At 41.4% G+C, this 15219-nt stretch overlaps 1 long non-coding RNA gene across 2 annotated transcripts; it reads left to right on the forward strand.

The window, feature by feature from the left end:
* Nucleotides 1–5637: 5637 nt before the first annotated feature.
* Nucleotides 5638–14884, forward strand: LOC116271283. Of its 2 annotated transcripts, XR_004179774.1 has the most exons (4): nt 5638–6588; nt 6994–7102; nt 8936–9129; nt 12330–14884. It is a non-coding gene; the product is annotated as an uncharacterized LOC116271283 (long non-coding RNA). The 2 variants fall into 2 exon arrangements; XR_004179773.1 differs by lacking the exon at nt 12330–14884 and having other exon boundaries at nt 8936–12121.
* Nucleotides 14885–15219: the final 335 nt, after the last annotated feature.

Here is a 15219-nt window from a genome sequence, read left to right on the forward strand (position 1 = left end):
AACACTATCAGAGTTGCATAATGTGAAGTATTCCCACCATGTTTTTTATTTATGACATCAATTGGATGTAGCTCTTTGGTTGGTGTGTACCTACTGTCCTTGTCCTTCATCAAAGCAGTGTTATCTATATCATCTAAACTTTGTGCAAAATGGCTCCCACAAGCATTGTGAGTGGTATTATCAGTTTGAAGTCATTATATAACCTTCCAGCAATGAAATAAGTGAAGATTAATGAAATAACAGCTGTTATTAAGGTTTGGGAACTTCAAAAACTAGGGTAAAGAAGGCTCATTTAATACATCTTTTAATAAATATTTGTAATAAGTGGGTACTCATCTGGAAAAAATATAAAGTTGGATCCCTACCTCACAACTTATACAAAAATAAATTCCAGATGAATCAATGTTTTTATACATATAATAAAACATAAAAGAATTGAAGAAAATATAGAGAAAATTTAAAATAATCTTGGAATTGGTAAGATTTTTCAAAATATGACTGAATCATTGGAAACCATAAAAGAAAACATTGATCAATTTGCCTACAAGAAAATCTTTATAAGGCTGCATAACCAAAAAAAGCAAACATTAAAGGAAAGCAAAATAAACGTGAAAAAATATTTGCAGTTCCCATCTTGCAATAACAAATTTTCTGAATGCATAAAGAATTTCTATAAATCTATAAGAAAAAGTCAAATGACTGAATAGAAAAACGTGCTGAGAATATGAGCAGACCACTCAAGGAAAATGAAATTCAGTTGACCCTTGAACAACATGGGTTTGAACTGCATAGGTCCACTTACACGAAGATTTTTTTTTGAAAAATTTACATAAAGGCAAGGTGCAGGTGGCTCATGCCTGTAATCCCAGCACTTTCAGAGGCCGACACAGGCAGATCACCTGAGGTTAGGAGTTCGAGACCAGCCTGGCCAACATGATGAAACTCTTTAACTACTAAAGATACAAAAATTAGCCGGGCATAATGATGGGTGCCTGTAATCCCAGATACTTGGGAGGCTGAGGCAGGAGAATCGCTTGAACCTTGGAGGCAGAAGTTGCAGTGAACTGAGATCACACCACTGCACTTCAGCCTGGGTGACAGAGCAAGACTCCATCTCAACATTAAAAAAATATATATATTACATGAACTGTGCCTGCCTTTTAAGACACTTCCACTTAATGATTAGTAAATATATTTTCTTTTCTTAATGATTTTCTTTTCTTTAGCTTTCATTATAGTAAGAATGTACTATATGATACATATAACATACAAAATAGTGTTAACTGTTAATGTTATTGGTAAGGTCCACAGTAGGCTATTTGTAGTTACATTTTTGGGGAGACCAAACTTACACACAGATTTTGGACTGTGATGGGAGTTGGCACTCCAACCCCCATGTTGTTCATGGGTCAATTGTACTATTTTTCATTGGTTAGATTGGCAAAAAAACAAAAAAGTTTGACAGTATACTCTTTTGAAAAGGTTCTGGAGAAATAAGCAGACTCAATAGTACATGCTTCTCTTTCTCTGGATAGACCCTTAGAAACAAGTCATTGTTTCTAAGGGGTGAAACTGGGTGGCTGGTATGTGAAAGAGACTTTGTAACTTAAAATTTTCTACCACATGTATATATTACCTACTAAAATAGAATATTATGCATAAACATAGATATAGATATAGATGTATTACCTACTAATGTATATGTATTACCTACTAAAATAGAATATTATGCATAAATATAGATATAGATATAGATGTAGATGAGATATGTATACAATATTGCTGACTTGATTCTTGAATTTATTGTTCCATTGGTGTTTGCCAATATAGGCTTTAGCCCAAGAACAAACATTTATGGAATCAATTATACTTTAATTAAAAAGGACTGTTTTCTCTCCTTTCTCTTCTACCCTCCAAATCCTTCAAAACCTCAAGTCTAGGAGAACTAACACGTAGTAGGAACTCAGTAAATGTTGTCGAGTGAATGAATGCACCTGACTGGGCCTGAAGTGGGGGCCAGGAAAAACTGCTTTCTTCCCACGTTTTTCAAGGTTAGGACCTGAACACCCATGCTTCCTGGCTTCAAAAAGAGAGAAATTGGGTAGAATCAAATGACAGGCCACCTCGGCCAGAGGATGACAGGAGGAAATGGTTAGGTCTAGCTGTACAACTTTAGACATGTTACTTAAACTCTTTTGAATCTCGGTTTCCTGGTCAGTTAAGTGGAGACACTAATTACCTTCTAGGAGATCAGTAAATGTTCATTGAATTGAATAGAGTTCTTGTTAGCAAAGGGAAAAAAATCTTCATCATAATTGAGATAAATAAAAGTGGGAGGTAGGAAATGAGGTTAATGTGGTGGCCTTGCGGGGGGTAATGATTGGGGGTGGTAGGGAATGGAGCTTATTTCCTACTTGACTTAAAGATTTGGCCCAAGGAGCTTTTAATACTGTTATGCAAAGTTAAATCAGGGCATGAGTAATGTAAGTAAGGCTCTATGAGTGTTCATGACTTGGTGAGCTTTTAAATACATTGTTTATTTGTATTGCAATATCTCTCCTTTCTTCCTTCCTTCCTTCTTTCCTTCCTTCCTTCCTTCCTTTCCTTCCTTCCTTCCTTCCTTCCTTCCTTCCTTCCTTCCCTCCCTCCCTCCCTCCCTTCCTTCCTTCCCTCTTTCTTTCTTTCTTTCTTTTCTTTCTTTCTCTCTCTCTCTCTCTTTCTCTCTCTTTCTCTCTCTCTTTCTCTCTTTCTTTCTCTCTTTCTTTCTTTCTTTTCTTTCTTTCCTTCTTTCTTTTCTTTTCTTTTTTCTTTTCCCTTCTTTTCTTTTCTTTCTTTTTTTTGAGATATGGATGCCCTGTTGCCCAGGTTGGGGCGCAACAGTGGAATCATGGCTCATTGCAGCTTGCAGCTCCTGGGCTCAAGTGATCCTCTCACCTCAGCCTCCCAAGTAGCTGGGACTACAGATGTGCACCACCATGCCCGGCTAATTATTTTTACTATTGGTAGAGACAAGGTCTTGCCATGCTTCCCAGGCTGGTTTTGAACTCCTAGCCTCAAGTGATCCTCCTACCTTGGCCTCCCAAAGTGCTGGGATTACAAGCATGAGTCTCCACTCCAGGCCTGTATTTCTAATAGTATGAGTGTGTGGATGCTTATGTGCATGCATGCATACACATGTACCTTTAGTAAAACTCTTCTAAACTGGGACTCCAGTTCTATCCCAGTTTTCCCAGGAAAACCTGGAAAACCTTAGCTAAATTTTTTTTTGGGAGTACTCGGCTTTCTTATCTGTGGTTGGAGATGATTCCCTTCTAATCTCACTCATAGGATTGTTTTTTGGTTTTGTTTTTTGTTTTTTAAAAATCAAATGAGGTGAATGAGAAACCGGTCTTCATTGATAATTATGAAGGTTTTATGCCTTTTGCTGAATTCAGGCTCTGGCTCTTATTAAAAATGCCGACTCCCTTGGTCCTTCTGCTTGGCCATTCATACTCACTCTGCTTAATCATTTGTACCTCAAGGTAAATTAACAGATTAGGCCAAGGAGAGTGTGGAAGAGAGTAATTCATAGTATGAGGAAATAATAACTACAACAATAATAATGGCGACATTTATTGAGTGCTAACTCTGCGCTGGACTCAGTGGAGACCTCTCCAGAGATGAGGGATGTATAAGAGAAGAAAAGATAAATTGCAGTTACTCTGGCACAAGCTTGCTAATGGAGTGCTGTGATCTTTTTGCTCATGAGGGTTGTGTGTGTGCGTGCGAGTGTGCACTCATGGGGACATGCTCTTGTTAGCGTATTGGTTTTCATCATCTCTTCCCCCTTAGGGGTGAGGAGACATAGGAAATGGGGGAAGGCCTCCAAGCAGGCTCCACTAATCACATGTGGCACAATGCAGGGATTTCCAAACTGTGAGAGATTGGAATCACAGCCTTGGCTTTGCCAGTGACACTGCTGTGTGACTTTGGCCAATTCTCACCTCCTCTCGTAGTTTCATTGTCTGCTCTGCTGAAATGAAAGGGTTTGCTGAGTCACCCTGGTAATAGACACCTACGGTTTTGCCCCCACCCAGGCCTCTATTCAGTTTCTCTGACTCTGAACTCTGGGTAGAATGGGCCAGAAGGAACCTATCCTTAGTTCTAGGCAGACAGGGATTCTTGACCACTGTGATTGGCTCTAGGATGGGCAAGGGACCCCTTCAGAGCCCTAGAGATAACCCATGGCTTTTGTTCTAGGGACAGAAGAGATGCTGTTTGCCTGGGGACCAATCCCAGAAATATGTGGAGCTGGAGCTTCTGGCAGCCTTTTTGCTACCCCGAGGTAAGTATCTGTGTGAATATGGAACCAACACAGCCAAACATGGAGCAGAGAGATAGAAACTGAGTCCAGGGGCCATTGTTCGAGCACCTGGATCCAGGTGATTCTGAACAGACACCTCTGACTTTTCTCTCCTATAACCTAATAAACTTGATTGCTATTGCTATTCTTTGTTTAAACCTATTTGGCTTGGGATTCTGTCACTTGGAGCTGTGTGGTGACCTTATGCAGTGATTGTGGGGTTTACACAGTGGTTGTCATGGCCTTTTCAGTTCAGGAATCCCAAAGCGTTATGGCTCCTATGATTCTTCCAGGAGTGAGTGGGGCTGGCTGCAGGAAACTGGGTCACAAGGCCTCAACCACAGTTGCCTTGACTCTGCTAGTGTGGTGGGGGCTTGGCCTGGTCCCCACAAGGAGAGAAAGTGTTGAGTCCCATGTCTCACCACTCTTTGTGAGTATAATTATTTTGATGCCAAAGTATTAATGGACTTGGCTGTGACATGTTTTCCCAGACCCCCCTTGGAGATGTCGCATTCTAAATGGTGGTCTCATTGTATAGTATTTTTAAATCTGAAAATTTAAATACTGAAATTTAAACGACTGGTCCCAGTGGTTTCAAGTAATGGCTTGCAGACTTGTAGTGATCTCTACTCAAAGCTTAGAAGCTTTCACATAAAATTCCACATCCCTGGTTTCCCTGAAGAGGGAGAAGACCTGGCATTGCTACATAGCACCACTGGGATACACACCCGGGGTGATAAGTGCCTGACACTGAGCTGCCCCCACTCCCTTGCATGGAGCCTGCCTTCTGCATCCTGGCCCAGGTCTCCACTGCTGTGCATGTACCGCCCCCATATCAGTCAAGAATACGGAAGACTTAGACAATCCTCCTTCAACACCAGTGCAGGGGACTGTGGCAGCCCAGGGAGTTTCCAAAAGTGCAGTCACCCCTGGTTACCTCTCTCCTGCACATTGCTTGTGATCCCTAGCTGTGAATACTAACAGGAGCTTTTATGCTTCTATGCTGTGTACCAAACGCAGTGTGCACCAGCTCGTATCATTCTCATGACAGTCCTGGGTGAGGGTCATTCCATCCCTTTCCACATAAAAAGTCCGAGAGTCAAACACACCATGTATCTTTTTTTTTTCTTTTCTTTTTTTGAAATAGGCTCTTGCTTTGTCACGCAGACTAGACCGCAGTGACATGATCACAGCTCACTGCAACCTCGACCTCCTGGGCTCAAGCGATTCTCCCAGCTCAGCCTCCCAGGTAGCTAGGACTACAGCTATGTGCCACTATGCTTGCCTTCTATTTGTTTGTGGAGACAGTCTCACTATGTTGCCCAGGCTGGTCTCAAACTCCATGTAGTCCTCCCACCTTGGCCTCTCAAAGTGCTGGGATTACAGTCACGAGCCACCACACGCGGTGCCCACACCATGCATCTTGAGCCACCACGCCTGGCACCCATAGCATGCATCTTACCCAAGGCCACATCCACAGGGAGAGCTGGGGCCAGAGAAGACCCCCTGCCCATGAGCTTCCTGTGACCATCATATCTGCGGCAATCAGCAGAGGTGACTATACCATGGCACCTGACACCCAGTCCAATTTTGAGGAGAAGGAGGTGGAGAGGAGTAGGTAGACATAGTAAAATAAATGTCATGGAAGCCAAATTTAGAGGACATGGAGAATGTCAAAGTGAGAAGCTGGCAGGCCATTTGGTCCAATGCTCTTGTTTTCTCCATGGGGGAAAGTGGGAAGGTGACAGTTTCAAGGACACACAGTGGCACTGGAAAGAGAGAAGGGTCATTACAGTGGTTGTAATAGTCATTACAGTAGACCAGATTCTGAGGCCTAACATGGGAACCCTGGGCTTCCCCATTTAGAACCGCTTTCCCCTGAAAACTTCATTCACTTGCCTACTCAGGGCAAGGGAAACTCCTGGCCGTGTGCCTGGGGGCCTTTGTTCTCTCTTCCTGCTCCTCCAGAATAACTTCCCCTTGGGTAATTTTTCCATTACACTGTTCCTCTTTGGACTTTCAGAAATAAAAACCCAGCCCCCCTGGTGTGCAGTCACACTTGCGCCCTGAGGAGTGTTAAAATTCAGCTTGAGAGGCACTTAGTGTCACAGAAGCCTAGATAAAGAAACAAGATTTCAGGCAGGAAGAAATAATAAAGAGGCAGGACTTCAAGTGTCCTGTGAAACGCAGCATTCGGCCTCCGGCACACACATCCGCGGGAGGCGGCTCAACTTCTTTATAAAGTGGTGAGTTTTGTGTGAGCACAGATGCATTTTGTTTTCCTATGAGGAATCAATGATTAAATTATCAGAAAGCAAAGCTAAAAACCAGGCTGCCTGAATATACCCCCACGTGTCCCCTGTGTCTCCCCAGCACCTCCTGCTCAGGAGATACAGGCTTTCTCTCCAAAGCTTTAGTTTAAATGTCCAACACATCTTATTAATGAAAGTAATAAGCTGTTGTTTATTATATGTCATGATGGGGAATATGACTATTTAATATAAACCTGACATTTAAATTCCACTTAGTTCTGAGACGTGGACGATATCAAGGCATAACTCTTTACCCTGGAGTAAAAACTCCCTGGGTCTGCATTTTAAAGCATTGAAGTTTTCAAAGTAATCAGGTTCCTTTTTTTTTTTTTTTTCCAGAGGAACCAAATTGTGAAGACATCTGTTCTGTTATTAATTTCACATACATCTTAAGCTCCTCAAGGCCAGAAATGAGGCTTCATTCACGTCGAATTAATGAAACATGATTGTAAGTCCCTTGCTTGGAAATGCTGTCACACAGTTCTGAGCTGCTTATAAGCACTGAGTAATCTCCGAAACTGCCAGGGGACGGCCACTTGAAATCTGCCCTCCCCTCCCCCTGCCGCCCAAAAACAATATCTGAATATATCACAACACTCACTGTATCCTGAAAGATTAATAGCAGATAAAAATTTCTGGGAAATGAATCAGACTTTCTCAGTAAAGGATACAGAGATCTCAGGCAAAAGCAGATTGCAGAGTGGAAGAGCTCTTTGGGATACAGTTTGATTACTGTGCCCCTGGCTGCCCCTGAATACACCCAAAAGGATGATGGCGGGCCGGGAAGAGGGTGGGAAGTCTTGGAATTTCTTGCAGAGATCTCTTTTGAGAGTGTGTATGAAAATGTACTGGAGGTGACACAGATGTGATACTGGAACCTTGATCTGTGAAAGCATGATGTATGTGTCAGGTGTGTGGGAGAATGTGTGTGCATGTGGAATCTGTGTGTGAATGCATGCAGGAATGTGTATGAGTCTACTAACATGTGGGTGAGTATGTGTATATCAGTGTATGAGTTCGTGCACGTATGAGTGTGAAAATGTGTGTGTTGTGAGTTTGTGTTGGTGACTGTGTATGAGGGTATGTGTGTATGAATATGTGTGAGTTTGCGTGTGTGAAAATGTGTGTACTGCGAGTTTTTATTGGTGAGTGTGTATGACGGTATGTGTGTATGAATATGGGTGAGTTTGCATGTGTGGAAATGTGTGTTGTGAGTTTTTATTGGTGACTGTGTATGAGGATATGTGTGTATGAATATGAGTGAGTTTGCATGTGTGAAAATGTGTGTATTGCAAGTTTTTATTGGTGAGTGTGTATGAGGGTATGTGTGTATGAATAAGGATGAGTTTGCTTGTATGAAAATGTGTGTTGTGAGTTTGTGTTGGTGAGTGTATATGAAGTTATGTGTGTATGAACATGGACGAATTAGCATTTGTGAAAATATGTGTGTTTCGAGTTTTCGTTGGTGAGTGGGCATGAGGGTATGTGTGTATGAATATGGGTGAGTTTGTGTGTGAAAATAATTTTGTGTGTCTGTGGATGCATATGAAGGGGTGTGTGTGTGTGTATGTGTGTGTGTGGTGAGTGGATACATTGACATGCACAGACCTCTCAGGACAGACATGAATCAGTCAGTCGGGGATGGATCTTAAATAGCAGCTCAGCACAATACCGTGCCCATCTGAGCCAGTCTTGAAAGGAGCTTGCTCTTGAGGTTTTGGGTTTGGGGGGCCTGATTCTTTTTTTGTCAAATAACTGAAAACGCCAGCAGAACGATTGTCTGGAGGGAGGCGTGGGATGGGGAGACTGAGATTTCTTAATCAAACTTTCAAGTGTTATTTTTGGTCTTCCGTTGAGCTGGGATCCAAAAAAGAATCTGCATATGATATTTACATCTCAAATCTTCAGAGCCTCATTAGCTTTGATAGTTATTTATTTATTTATTTATTTGCAAAAAGGAATTTAAATCAAACAGAGAGGCACAAAAGCAAAACCTTTGAATGTAGTGCAAAATTAATTAAAACAGGCAGCCGAAGGGTAGAGTGAAATACAATGGAATTCAGAAAAAAAAAAAAAGACAATGAAACTAATTAGACTCTGATGGGAAGATCCTTCCTCATTTGGTGATCATCCATTGATAATTAATAAGTCACAAATATTGATGTTTGAAGAAAAGTGCCAGAAGTTTAACCCCTGTTTTTCCAGAAGTTTTAAAAAAATTTTTTAAGATTCTGATCTTCTAAACTAACTCAGTCAAATTATTGGATGTTGTGTTTTACAGTCATGTGTTGCTGACGGATGGGGATGTGTTCTGAGAAATGCATCATGAGGCTATTTCATCATTGTGCCAACCTCACAGAGTGTACTTACACACACCTAGATGGTATGAGCTATACGGAATAGCCTTTTGCTCCTAGACCACAAACCTGTATAGCAGGTACCACGCTGAATACTGTAGGCAATTGTAACACCATGGTAAGCATTTGCATATGTAAATATAGAAAAGGTACAGTAAAATTATGGTACAAAATGTAGAAAATGGTACACTTGTATAGGGCACTTACTGTGAATGGAGCTTGCAGGACTGGAATTTGTTCTGGGTGAGTCAGTGAGTGAATGGTGAGTGAATGTGAAGGCCTAGGGCATTACTGTATACTACTAGAGACTTAATAAACACTGTACACTTAGGCCATGCTCAATTTATAAAAAATAAAATAATTGCACCACAATGTTACAATGGCTACTGTGTCACTAGGTGACATGAATTTTTCAGCTCCATTATAATCTTATGAGATCATCGTCATCTATACAGCCTGTTGTTGACCGAAACGTCGTTACACAGCGCATGACAGTATTGTGTTCTGGGGGAAACAGCCTAGCTTATACCAGCAGCTGATTAGCTCTCAACACCTGTCCTCAAAATAATGTACAGGTGGATCAAATTCAACTGTCAGTGGATAAAGATATATCTTAATACAGGGGATGTTGGACTCCAGCAGTTAGCATTAACCCAGTGGTGGAACCAATTTGTATATATGAATAGATACAATCCCAGCTACATTTTTGCCCCCGTGTATTTTGAGGCTTTGTTGTATGATCCATGCTTTGTAGATCTGTGAAAAACACTTCCAGGCATCCAGTTGAAAACCCTTGACCAACAGTATAAAAACGACTTTTAGCTTTACCTAAGCATAAGGCAGCATCAAAGGACTCTGGCTTCCTTGTTAGAAGTTCTTCTGAATGAAATGATCAGTTAGTATTTATGCTTTTTGTCCTTCTGTATTATGCAACAGCACAAATGCACAACTGCCCCAGTGGGACAATCTAATGCATAGCCTGCCTGTCACACAGTTTTAAAGTTGGACGCATGTGTCTTTGGCACGTCCCAGGTCTCCTTTCAACTTCTTTCAGAATCTCTTTTTTACCACCCTCCAGTCCAGCGCTTGAGGTTCTCAGGATGACCCTGGGTCATTTCTAGCTTAAAGAGAGTGGGCTTTGAGAAATACCTTGAAAATTGTGAGTTCAATTTTTAAAGATGGCTACAATGCTAATGGTGAAATTTCAGGCTTTGTGGCAGTTGGATGAAAGGAATGTTTTTGAGCAAAAGATCTTTCCAACAATCCCTCAAACCTACAATGCATAAAAGTGGACTTGTTTAGATAAGTCGGTAAATTATGCCTGATCTCAGTTTTCCTCCATGTAAAGAGGAAGAAACTGAACTAGAAGTAGAATGATCTTTAAGATTTATTAAAGAGAGAGAGAGAGAAAGAGAGAGAGAGAATGGTTTGTCATGTGCAAAAAAAGGCAAAGTTCTTCCTTACAAGTAGCACAGGGATTCATTCATTCATTCATTCATTCATTCATTCATTCATTCATTCTGTGTGTGTGTGTGAGAGACATCTCTGGGCCAAACCCCGTATCACAGTTCTTTCACATCATTTCACCTCCCCGCTACAACAACCTGTGAGGTAGGTATTCCTAACAGGAGTGGTTGTCAATTTATTTAACTATCAATAAGCCACGGATACCTGCCAGTCAGAACACTGAGTTAAACACTAGAACAGGGTCCTGGAGACCCCTGGCTGTGCCAGGTATTTGTTGCTAGATGAGGAAAGAGGTGGGGAGGAACCAGGGTGCCTGGCACAATGAAGTGGAGATTGGGAAACTATTTGCCAACTGGCCTGGGAAATGCTCTAATTTTTAAACTGCTGGTATGGATTTTGTTTATTGGATATGGCTGAACATCAGCCCTGATTTTCAATCTCCCCATTCTGCAAAGGACAAAGCTGAGGCCCTGGGAGGTCAATAAAGCTTCTCAAGATAAACCCATCAAAAAGCGACAGGCTTGAGTTGAAAGCTACTTTCAGTCTTTGAGACTCCAAAGTTGGTGTTCTTAACCATTATGCTGACTGTGCGCATGTCTCTAAGTTGACCTCAGTCCGTGCCAGGATGGCCTGGCATTTCTCTACAAAGAACTGGAGGAAAGTGGCTCTGGAGGAAAGATCTGGTTTGAGTGGGAGTAGAGTTGGCCGATTTAATAAGTAAAAATACAGGACACACAGTTAAATTTGAATTTCAGATAAACAACAATTAGTGCTTTTGTATATTTTTAGCTTATTGCATGGGATATACTTACACTAAAAATTATTCATTGTTAATCTGATGTTCAAATTTAACTGGACATCTTGTATTTTATCTGGCAACGCTAAGTGTGGAGGGAGGGCCCCAGGGATGCTAAGACATTTCAAATACCAGACACTTCAATCTGAAGAAACATTTTCTTTACTAGGAACTCCCTTTTGCAAAGTCAATGATATCAGCTGTAGTAAGAACACTTCTAACGTTACCCTGAGTACCTCCTTGATTTTAAAGTCATAGAATGTCAAGGCAGAGGTCATTTAAGCCAACACCCTGCCTCACTGTCTTTCTGCCTCTTTCTGCCCTCTCTCTGCCCAAGAAGGCAGAACCCACAGCAACGGCGCTGTGGCTTGGCTTTGAAGCCAAGGAGCATAGCCTATGAGGCGTGTCCTCATCTCCAAAGCACATGGAAACTATTCGTTTCCTGAAGGTCTTCATGGTTAGCCTGCTGCAAGTCTCGTGGTTTTTCAGCTGCAGTTGTAATTTCTGTAGCGCCTCTATCCCAGCTCAGCTGGTATTTATTAGACACATTGCTTTTGAAAAGAAAACTGTGTCTTAATTAAAGGTTGGCAATCCACAGCCTGTTTGCAGATGAGAAAAATTAAGCAACTACTATGAACAGGGCAGTGTGTCTCCTCTGTTGGTTAGAACATTGCTGTCTAGACATGTGGAGTGTCTCCTGTGTTTCGGGCTGTCCCTGCATCTACATCTGAGTGCTTTTTTTTTTTTTTTTTTTTTTTGGTGTTGCACAGCAAAAAATACAAATGAACTATGAGACCAAATGGAAGAGCTTTTGGAGTGAAATGGGCTTGTGTCCTGTTTTAACCACTCCCTGTCACAGACTGCTTTTCAAACACAATACCTGGGCGGGGTGGGTGGGGGTTAATGAAAAATGTTTGGTGTCCAAAACCCAGCCTCACTGTCTATGCCAATGGGTTGGTTTCTGGGGCCAGGTGGAAGCGGAGAGGATCTCATCTTCTCACCTCTGGACCAAGAATGAAATAAACTGATGAAGAATAAAAATATTCCTTTCATAGGGTGAAGATTCTTAACCTGGGTTCCTTGGAACAGAAGCCCTCTAAGACTTCCATGAAATTCTTAGCTTGGATGGGGAAAAAAATGTATTTTTTATTTTTGCTAATTTCGAACTGAAAGTTAGCATTTCCTTCAATTCTGAATGTAGGCAGCAAACCAAAATTGTATCAGCACTACATGGGACTTTTGTGACTTTGTCATTGATAGATATCATAGATATTTTCATATCACATTATAGTTGCTACTATAGTTGCTACAGGATATCTTGAAATAGACTCATTACTATCTGGAAATTATAGTGATGAGTAGACTCACCTCCATATCTTATTATATTTTGGTTAATAAAAGTCCATATATTACTGTATCAATTTAAAGAATTATTTAGATAACTGTTATTTAATGTAACTTTTCTTTGTAATGCTGTTTTGTAAATTTTATGCCTGCAATAACATTATTCTGGAATGAGCCTTGAAAACTTTATGCTAAGTGAAGTAAGCCTGACTCGGGATAAATAGGATAAATAAAAAAGGACAAATACTATATGATTCCACTCACATGGGGTATGTAGAGCAGTCAAATTCATACACAGGAAGTAGAGTGATGGTTGCCACAAGATGGGAAAGGAAGACATAGTGAGTGGTATTGTTAATGGGTGTAGACTTCCAGGTTGGGAAGATACAGTTGTGTAGATGGATATGGTGGTGGCTATACAATAATGTGAATACTTAATGTCACTGACCTGTACACTTAAAAATAGTTAATACATTTTGTGTCATGTATATTTTATCATAATTTAAAAAATCCACAAGAACAATGCAAATATTTTCATCTCACATTTTAAAACCCACATTATTCCATAAGGAGGTCCATAGACCTCCCCTGGAGGGTCTATAGCACAAACCTGGCTAAGGCCTCCTGGTTTTAAGGGATTGCTTTTCCTGATGCCTGGTACATCTTTCCAGGTATGTTTTGTCTGGAGAAATCTTTCTGTCTCTTCAGGGGTCAGTTCAAATGCCACTATTCCTTGGCTCCTGTTCTGTTCCCAGGGCTAATGTGGGGACATAGTCTTCATATTCCTCTAAGCCTATCTCTAATATCCCAGTTGGATCTTATTGCCTGCCAAGAGCCTAAGGCCTTGAGGTCTTTCCCTCTATTTAATTAAAGGGTTATTTGGCAGGTATAAGAAAAGAGTTTAGGCAACATTAGTACCAGACTGAGACTTTCTCATTGATGCAATAGGGAAATTTGCTGTATGAGTCAGTATTACTCAATGCCTTGTCTGGATATTGATGCAAATCTCGTGGTCACTTTTTCACATTTTGTGCTACGTTACATAATCTTATGAAATCTACAGAACCCGGAGGTTAGTGCTATCAGGGACAGTATTTTGCAGATGAAGAACTGAGACTCAGAAAGCATAAGTCGACTTGTCTGACCCCAGAGCTATTTTGCATCAAACATCTTCCAGAGTGGTAGGATTTCTTGGGAGTAGCACAAGCTGCATTTGATGAAGATCACTCATTGGAGAATCTGATCCTTATTGGAGAATCTGTCTTTGAACCTGACAAAGGAACACGAGGTACTAAATAAGTAAAGACTTTGGATCCTCGGAGTTGGAAGGGCCCAAACTACCTAGTTTGTCCCACCTGTTTTAGATGCGGAAACTCTTGAGTTGACACCAGCATAGTAATAACCACCACTGTGCTGACCTCTTGATGTGGATTATCTCAATGACTCTGAAAGTTTCATCGCTGTGGGCTCCTTTTAGAATTTTGGTCACAATTGAATGTTATTGATAGTATGATCTACTTAATGCTGTTTTCCCCTTTAAATGGATCTGCTTTTAAAACTTAAATCCATTTACTCTCACAGAAAATGTTATACTGCTTCTGTGAATAGAAAACCACTAACCATAAATATTATTCCAATAAAAAAGAAAATATGTATTAAGTTCTACCTAGGTACTGTTGCCTGCAGGGGGACTCTGAGCCTGAAGTCTTCACTCCCTTTGTTAAAACACAGAGAACAAAACACCAAAAATAATTAGTACTTGTTAGGTGTTAAAGACACAATAGCATCAACTGGAGACTTTCTTGATGTAATTAGAAGAATTCAAAGAGAGCTAAGAAGGACCTAATACACTTACTGTTTGAGTCAGTGCTATTTAATGCCTTGTCTGTGCATTATTTCAAATCATTTTCAGTACCACTCGTGGTCTCTGTACCTCTGGAAACACCCCATTATCTCAGCTCATCCTCACAATAATCCTATGAGGTAAGTACTAGTACTAGGACTAGTTAGTACTGCCCTATTTGTTGGATGCACAGCCAGTCAGGCACCCCTGCTCTCTCTGTCTCCGGAGTGCCTGACCACAGTGATATTCTGTTTCGTGGCCGAAGCTACCCATAAAAAGAGCCTTTAGCAGCATCTTATGGGTTCCCATAAATCTCGCAGGTCCAGATGTCTATCCAGGAACAAACTCCACTGCATGGAGCCCCATGGTGAGACAGACTGCAGGCTTGCAGCCCCACACCCATACACCGGCAATGTGCCCCCAGGAACAACTTTGGGAATGAAGATAATGTTCAGGCAGGAAAGGAGGAGTGGACAGGAGAAGAAGGAAGTGAAAGCAAGTGGTGGAGAGGACAAAGGGAGCCTCAGGTTCCTCATTTAGAAAATGGGCAACAAGACCTGCTTCACAGGATGGTTGATTGTTGGGAGGATTTGAACACATAGCAGGTGCTTCACCCTCCCTCTCCCCTCCGTCCTCTCTCCTCCGACTCATCTCTGTCCCCCTCCCCCACTCCCTTCCCTTCCACTCCCCTCCTCTTCTCTCCTCTCCTCACCTCCCTTCTCTTCCCCTCCCCTCCCTTCCTTTCTTCTCCTCTCTCA

The sequence above is a fragment of the Papio anubis genome, chromosome 18 (assembly GCF_008728515.1).
Source record: "Papio anubis isolate 15944 chromosome 18, Panubis1.0, whole genome shotgun sequence".
In the NCBI taxonomy this organism is placed as follows: Eukaryota; Metazoa; Chordata; class Mammalia; order Primates; family Cercopithecidae; genus Papio; species Papio anubis.